Here is a 9,393-nt window from a genome sequence, read left to right as displayed (position 1 = left end):
GGAAAATAGAAATAGAAAAACAAAAGTTTGACTTTCCTTTCTTTACATTAAAAATATTCAAGAAAGAAATATTGCAACTTTATTAGTCTCAGGATTCACTGGACAATTAAAGAATTGGTGGGATAATGCTTTAACATTACAAGATAAATTATCAATATTAGATCATACACAAGAAATAGAAGATGATCAAGGAAATATTCAAATACAGTCAGATGCTGCAGAATTTTTAATAGTAACAATAGTAATGTATTTTATAGGAAATCCTAAAGAAGAATTAAATTCAAATAAAACATTCTTAACAAATTTAAGATGCCCAACATTATCAGATTTTAGATGGTATAAAGATATGTTTTTAACAAATGTATTAAGAAGACCAGATTGTAATGCTTCATTCTGGAAAGAAAGATTCATAACAGGATTACCAAGTTTATTTTCTCAAAGGATAATGGATAATTTACAAAAGGAAATGGGAACAGATGTAATTTCATTCGAAAATATTACTTTTGGACAATTATTTGCTTTTGTGAAAAAAGAAGGATTAATATTATGTTCAGAATTAAGATTACAAATAAAATATGGATCAAAACAAAAAGAAGTAGGATCATTCTGTGATGCATTTGGAATTAAACGAATCAAATCACCATCAGCAAATAAAAAGAGAATTAAAAAATATTCCAAGAAACCAAGATATATAAAATCTAAGGAAAATGAACCAACTAAAAGAAAGAAATTCATTAAAAAGAAAATTGTTTGTTACAAATGTGGTAAAATAGGACATAAAGCAAACAAATGTAGATTAAAAGAAAAAATTACAGAAATCTGTGTAAATGACGAAGAAATTAAAAATAAATTAATAAATTTGTTAATAAATGAAAAAGATAAAAGTTCAGAAGATGACTATTACAATGATATTTCTAGTTCAGATAGTGAAGAAAATTGCAATTGTACTCCAAAATATATAAATGTTATAACTAAAAAAGAAGATAAAGAATTTTTATTAGATATAATAGAAAAAATTGATGATCCAATAGCTAAAAAAGAATATTTAGAAAGACTAAAAAGTTTAATTATTCAAGAAGATAAAATGCCAAAAATAATAGAACCTTTTAGTATATCAAAATTAATAGATAAATATCCAAACATTAATATAATGAAAAAAGAAACTACTAAAGATCTTCAATCAGAAATTAATAATCTCAAAATACAAGTAAAACAATTACAACAAGAAATTATAGAATTAAAATTAAAAGATTTAGAGATAGAATCAAAATTAGAATTAATAAGTAATCAGCCTTCAACTTCTAATTCTAAAACAGAAGAAATAGTAATATCAGAAAAATCAGTAGAAGAATCTCAATATTTGAATACTATTGAAAGAATAACATTTCAAAAATGGTTCGCTTTAGTAACAATTACAGTAGAAGATTTCAAAGAAACATTTGTAGCTCTAATAGATAGTGGAGCTGATACAAGTTGTATTAAAGAAGGAATAATTCCTACTAAATATTGTGAAAGAACAAATGAAAAATTAATGGCAGCAAATGGAGAAGATTTAAAAGTAACTTATAAATTTACAAAAGGATCAATATGTAACAATGAATATTGTATTAGACATAATTTCATAATTGTAAAGAATATACATCATGATGTAATATTAGGAACACCCTTTTTAATTCAAATATATCCATTTTTAGTAAGTAATGAAGGGATTTCAGTAAATATAATGGGAAAAATTGTTATCTTTAAATTCTTAACTCCAATAAAACAAAAGGAATTACATACATTACAAACATCTTCGATATATAAAACAATAAACAGTATTACCAAAGTACAACAACAAATAAGCTATATTAAAGAAGAAAAATCTTATTTAAAAATTGAGGAACAACTAAATGATATTAAAATACAAAAAAGAATATCAGAATTAGAAGAATTATTTAAAAAAGAAATTTGTGCAGACATTCCTAATGCTTTTTGGGATAGAAAACAACATATGATAGAATTACCTTATAAAGTTGTAATTAGGAATAAGTGATGTTTATAATATTCCACAAATAAATGTTCAAACTAATTTATATAAAAAATGGAAATTGAAAGATGATCAAATATTAACATCAATACACCCTCCATTACAAGAAGTAAAAATTAATCTAGGAAAAGGAGAAGTAATAGCCTCACCTTTTAAAAAGGGAAGAGAAGCTGAATCAAGTACAAATAATTCAATAAATCTTGAAGATCTTAAAAAAGTTTATCAACAAAATAATTATACAAATCAAATTCTTCATACAATATCTCAACATATGGAAGTATTAAATACAAAAATTGATACACTAAAGAAACCAGATTTAAAATTCCCAAATGATATATCAGCACCTCATTTTCAACCTAGAAGTCTGACAAGAGAAAAAGAACAAGATTTAGTACAAAGTATTAGTACTCAAAAGATAAGTAATACAGATAATTTATTAAATAAAATATCTAATGCATTACAAAATCTAACTACAGATTCAAAACCAACAACACCCAAAATAAATACCTTAGACCAAATAATAGAAGAAAACTCTACTGAAGAATTAGAAGATTTATCAGAAGAATCAGCAAATTCAGACATCGAAGAAAATATACTTTTACCAATAGAAGATTTAAAAATTGAGGAACAACTAAATGATATTAAAATACAAAAAAGAATATCAGAATTAGAAGAATTATTTAAAAAAGAAATTTGTGCAGACATTCCTAATGCTTTTTGGGATAGAAAACAACATATGATAGAATTACCTTATGAAAAAGATTTTAATGAAAAAAAAATATTCCAACAAAAGCTAGACCAATACAAATGAATTCTGAATTATTAGAATTTTGTAAAAAGGAAATAAAAATATTACTAGATAAAGGATTAATAACTCCTTCAAAATCACCTTGGAGTTGTGCTGCATTCTATGTAATGAATCAAGCTGAAAAAGAAAGAGGAGTTCCAAGATTAGTAATAAATTATAAACCTTTAAACAAAGTTTTACAATGGATTAGATATCCTATTCCCAACAAAAAAGATTTGCTTAATAGATTATTTAATGCAAAAATATTCTCAAAATTTGATATGAAATCAGGATATTGGCAAATATTAATAGATCCAAAAGATAGATACAAAACAGCATTTACAACACCTTTTGGACATTATGAATGGAAAGTTATGCCATTTGGATTAAAAAATGCACCATCAGAATTTCAAAATATAATGAATGATATTTTCAATCCTTATAGTTCATTCAGCATAGTCTATATAGATGATGTATTAATATTTTCAGAATCATTAGAACAACATTTTAAACATTTAAGTATATTTCTAAAAATAGTTAAGAAAAATGGATTAGTTATTTCTGCTCCAAAAATGAAATTATTTCAAACAAAAATAAGATTTTTAGGACATAATATATATCAAGGAACAATAAAGCCAATAAATAGAGCTTTAGAATTCGCTACTAAATTTCCAGATGAGATAAAAGAGAAAAATCAATTACAAAGATTTTTAGGATGCTTAAATTATATAATAATTGTATAGTTTGATATTCTTCTTGAATAGATATTGTTTCTTCATGGGTTTTGACTGATAAAGCAGTTTTGAAATCTAAAGGGCCAATTCTATAAATGTGTTCAATTTTTTCTTCTGGGATTGTCCAATCTGAATTGTTTATAGGCATATGATATTCATGACTTTGTACTACATTTTCTTGCTTTGAATTAGATCCTATTTTTAATTGTCTAAGAAATGCAGCCATGCTTAATATTTAATTAAATTTTACTTAGACGGGAACAACCGAGCCTATGCCTGGAACATCCTATCCTGGACTTACCAACGGTCTAACAAAGCATCAAGTCTTACCAACGTTTTCAGTAAAGTTTAATAAAATATGTAACATAAATGCATGAAATAGCCAAATTAAAATAGAAATGTAATTCAAATAAAGTAAATGTAAATGCAAAGTTTAAATATGCGTATGCAAATTAAACAAAGGTGTGGCTCTGATACCACTTCTAACCCAGGTTTTGAAGTGCAATAAACATAAGTAGTTGGACTTACTTTTGATTGTTGAGTGACTAACGGAAGCTTGTAATGAATTCCAACCTTGAAGACTTTATTGTAATGATGAAATCCACTTCTACAAAGACTTTGAGTACAATGGTTATTTTAGAGTGAGTGGGAATAGTAGGAGAACTAAGAGTAAGTGGGAGTAGTAGGAAAACTAAGACAAGTCTATTACAACTTCTGATATTTTTTTTTTTTTGCCGATGCCTGTCTTCTGAATCTTGAATCTATTTATAGAGGCTCAATTCTGCATTTCATTTGAATTTTAATTTTGCTTTCATTTGTGGTGGCCGACATCTTTTTCAAAAGTCGTTTGGATTTTGTCCACCGATGGGATCATCAAAAGCATCAAAAGTAGATTCTGATGATCCTGCTGGCTCCTCTATTTTGTCTTCTTCTTTTGGCTTTTGCAAATAATTCAGATATTCTTTCAGCATCTCGGGATTCTGCATGATTTGCTTTATTAAAAAGTTACTGGCTGTTTCTTCGGATGCCATTTCCGTCACCTTTTCTTTGTCTCTTTTTGGAGTGAGTGGAGTTGGTGTAGTGGTTGGAATGATTGTTGACTGTCTTGTCTCCTTTTGAGTAGTGGTAGTAGCTGTCCACTTTAATTTGTCTCCAGTGGTCAGGAATCTGATCACATTAGTTTGATCTCCAAATTCTTGATTGAATCCAGTCCTTGATGAATTTTGAAACTCCAGCAAAATATCCATGGCACTTTGAATTCCATGTGAAATAAAATTGGTCTTGTAAACTCTTCCCCCTTTGCTCTTTTTAGATATGTTTGAAATCCCATGAGAACATTTGGAGGTAGAATTTCTGGTTGGGGTCCAAACCATTTCCACCAGTGATTGAACCAAATTGGGAATTCTTTACTGCAACTGTCTTTGAATGTGAAGAACCAGGAATGATTGAATGGTCTAAAAAGGAAAGCACGATACCATGCCATTTTGTAATCTTGATATGTAAATCCATCTGGAATAAAGTTCACTGAAAAGGATTTTTTGGAATAAAGAGAAGTCCATTCATTAGGAGAACAAACTTTCTTTATAATACACTTAGAATGGCTAATAATGTTGGGATTCTTTTTATCTGGAATTGGGTAAATCTCTACAGATTGAGTATCTGTAAGGATTAATTCATAATAATCTAGATTTTTTGAAGGGTCATCTGGTTGCCAATAGCATTTTGGAGGAAAGATCCTTTGAGTAACTTGATGAAGAGTAGAGTATATGGGTATTTCTTGGAATCTGGTTAAAGTAATATGTTGAGTAAATGGCTTTGTGAAATAAGTATTTCCTTGAGATTTTTCTGGGGATTTTGCTAGTTGTTGAATGGGTCTAATTGGAGAAATAATTGGAGTAGCAGCCTGACTATAAGTCAATGCTGGGAAATCTGATAAAAGTTGAAATCTATTTTGAGTTACAGGAGTAAGACTCATCTCATAATCCTGAGGAGTCTTTGGCCTGGAACTTCCTGCTTTTGAATCCATGATCCTGCAAAATTTTAACAAATAATCTTGTTAAGCTGTTCTTTAAGCTGTTGAATTCGAATTAAAATTGGCTGAATATCTTCAGGAGGATGATTGGCTTTTTCAAGAACATTCTTAAATATAATGTTTGAATTGATCTGCCTTTTTAGAAGAAAGGCTTGTTCTTTTGGTGTGGTTGCAGCCCAAAAGCTGTGTCTAATATGAACTGTATCATGATTTCGAATTTGAGAATAAGGAATTGGTTGAATAGTTTTATCGGGATTTTTGACAAAATAGGTAAAGGGTCTATGAGAAATATTTGTGGCTCTTTTTTGAAGAATTGGGTTATCTCGTTCAGCTCGAAGTCTTCGAAGGTATTCTTTGTGAGTTTCACGTTCCATTTCCCTGTAAAAATTCTCTAGTCAAGAAGTCAGGAAGGGAGTTATTTTCTCCTTTAATAAATTCTATGTCGAAATCGAACACAGATAAAATAGCTTGCCATCTAGCAAATATTTGCTTTGAAACTATATTTTGAACATCTTTTTGTAAAATCTCTTTTGCAGATTTACAATCTATTCTAATTAAAAATTTCTTGTTATACAAATCATCTTGGAATTTGGATATACACAAAACTATAGATAGAATTTCTTTTTTAATAGTTGAGTAATTCTTTTGAGGATCTGACCAGGTTCCTGAATGAAATCTAACTAATTCTTCTTTTGAATTATCTATTTTTTGTTTTAATATTCCTCCGTATCCTAATTCTGAAGCATCTGTTTCAACTATCATGAATGCTTTAGGATGGGGTAGGCATAAACATGGTAATGATTCTATTTTTGCTTTTAAATATTTTATTTTTTGAGTATGTTCTTCTGTCCAAGGTTTTGGGTTTTTCTTTAATCTATTAAATAATATAGAACATTCTTGTCTTAATTTAGGAAAGAAATCTGCTATATAATTTAAGCATCCTAAAAATCTTTGTAATTGATTTTTCTCTTTTATCTCATCTGGAAATTTAGTAGCGAATTCTAAAGCTCTATTTATTGGCTTTATTGTTCCTTGATATATATTATGTCCTAAAAATCTTATTTTTGTTTGAAATAATTTCATTTTTGGAGCAGAAATAACTAATCCATTTTTCTTAACTATTTTTAGAAATATACTTAAATGTTTAAAATGTTGTTCTAATGATTCTGAAAATATTAATACATCATCTATATAGACTATGCTGAATGAACTATAAGGATTGAAAATATCATTCATTATATTTTGAAATTCTGATGGTGCATTTTTTAATCCAAATGGCATAACTTTCCATTCATAATGTCCAAAAGGTGTTGTAAATGCTGTTTTGTATCTATCTTTTGGATCTATTAATATTTGCCAATATCCTGATTTCATATCAAATTTTGAGAATATTTTTGCATTAAATAATCTATTAAGCAAATCTTTTTTGTTGGGAATAGGATATCTAATCCATTGTAAAACTTTGTTTAAAGGTTTATAATTTATTACTAATCTTGGAACTCCTCTTTCTTTTTCAGCTTGATTCATTACATAGAATGCAGCACAACTCCAAGGTGATTTTGAAGGAGTTATTAATCCTTTATCTAGTAATATTTTTATTTCCTTTTTACAAAATTCTAATAATTCAGAATTCATTTGTATTGGTCTAGCTTTTGTTGGAATATTTTTTTCATTAAAATCTTTTTCATAAGGTAATTCTATCATATGTTGTTTTCTATCCCAAAAAGCATTAGGAATGTCTGCACAAATTTCTTTTTTAAATAATTCTTCTAATTCTGATATTCTTTTTTGTATTTTAATATCATTTAGTTGTTCCTCAATTTTTAAATAAGATTTTTCTTCTTTAATATAGCTTATTTGTTGTTGTACTTTGGTAATACTGTTTATTGTTTTATATATCGAAGATGTTTGTAATGTATGTAATTCCTTTTGTTTTATTGGAGTTAAGAATTTAAAGATAACAATTTTTCCCATTATATTTACTGAAATCCCTTCATTACTTACTAAAAATGGATATATTTGAATTAAAAAGGGTGTTCCTAATATTACATCATGATGTATATTCTTTACAATTATGAAATTATGTCTAATACAATATTCATTGTTACATATTGATCCTTTTGTAAATTTATAAGTTACTTTTAAATCTTCTCCATTTGCTGCCATTAATTTTTCATTTGTTCTTTCACAATATTTAGTAGGAATTATTCCTTCTTTAATACAACTTGTATCAGCTCCACTATCTATTAGAGCTACAAATGTTTCTTTGAAATCTTCTACTGTAATTGTTACTAAAGCGAACCATTTTTGAAATGTTATTCTTTCAATAGTATTCAAATATTGAGATTCTTCTACTGATTTTTCTGATATTACTATTTCTTCTGTTTTAGAATTAGAAGTTGAAGGCTGATTACTTATTAATTCTAATTTTGATTCTATCTCTAAATCTTTTAATTTTAATTCTATAATTTCTTGTTGTAATTGTTTTACTTGTATTTTGAGATTATTAATTTCTGATTGAAGATCTTTAGTAGTTTCTTTTTTCATTATATTAATGTTTGGATATTTATCTATTAATTTTGATATACTAAAAGGTTCTATTATTTTTGGCATTTTATCTTCTTGAATAATTAAACTTTTTAGTCTTTCTAAATATTCTTTTTTAGCTATTGGATCATCAATTTTTTCTATTATATCTAATAAAAATTCTTTATCTTCTTTTTTAGTTATAACATTTATATATTTTGGAGTACAATTGCAATTTTCTTCACTATCTGAACTAGAAATATCATTGTAATAGTCATCTTCTGAACTTTTATCTTTTTCATTTATTAACAAATTTATTAATTTATTTTTAATTTCTTCGTCATTTACACAGATTTCTGTAATTTTTTCTTTTAATCTACATTTGTTTGCTTTATGTCCTATTTTACCACATTTGTAACAAACAATTTTCTTTTTAATGAATTTCTTTCTTTTAGTTGGTTCATTTTCCTTAGATTTTATATATCTTGGTTTCTTGGAATATTTTTTAATTCTCTTTTTATTTGCTGATGGTGATTTGATTCGTTTAATTCCAAATGCATCACAGAATGATCCTACTTCTTTTTGTTTTGATCCATATTTTATTTGTAATCTTAATTCTGAACATAATATTAATCCTTCTTTTTTCACAAAAGCAAATAATTGTCCAAAAGTAATATTTTCGAATGAAATTACATCTGTTCCCATTTCCTTTTGTAAATTATCCATTATCCTTTGAGAAAATAAACTTGGTAATCCTGTTATGAATCTTTCTTTCCAGAATGAAGCATTACAATCTGGTCTTCTTAATACATTTGTTAAAAACATATCTTTATACCATCTAAAATCTGATAATGTTGGGCATCTTAAATTTGTTAAGAATGTTTTATTTGAATTTAATTCTTCTTTAGGATTTCCTATAAAATACATTACTATTGTTACTATTAAAAATTCTGCAGCATCTGACTGTATTTGAATATTTCCTTGATCATCTTCTATTTCTTGTGTATGATCTAATATTGATAATTTATCTTGTAATGTTAAAGCATTATCCCACCAATTCTTTAATTGTCCAGTGAATCCTGAGACTAATAAAGTTGCAATATTTCTTTCTTGAATATTTTTAATTTTATAGGCTAATCTCGCCATTCCCATTTCTTGCAAATTGTTTAATACTTCATATTCTGCTTTGCCATCTATGTTCCATTCATATATTGAGTCTCCATCATATTTAGTTGTTCTAAATTTTGATCTTTCTTCATATTGAATATCTGGAGGACTTGGTCTA

Source organism: Coffea arabica, chromosome 11e (assembly GCF_036785885.1).
Source record: "Coffea arabica cultivar ET-39 chromosome 11e, Coffea Arabica ET-39 HiFi, whole genome shotgun sequence".
NCBI classification, from domain to species: Eukaryota; Viridiplantae; Streptophyta; class Magnoliopsida; order Gentianales; family Rubiaceae; genus Coffea; species Coffea arabica.
The sequence above is the reverse complement of the archived record's forward strand: the minus strand, read 5'-3'. Positions refer to the sequence as shown.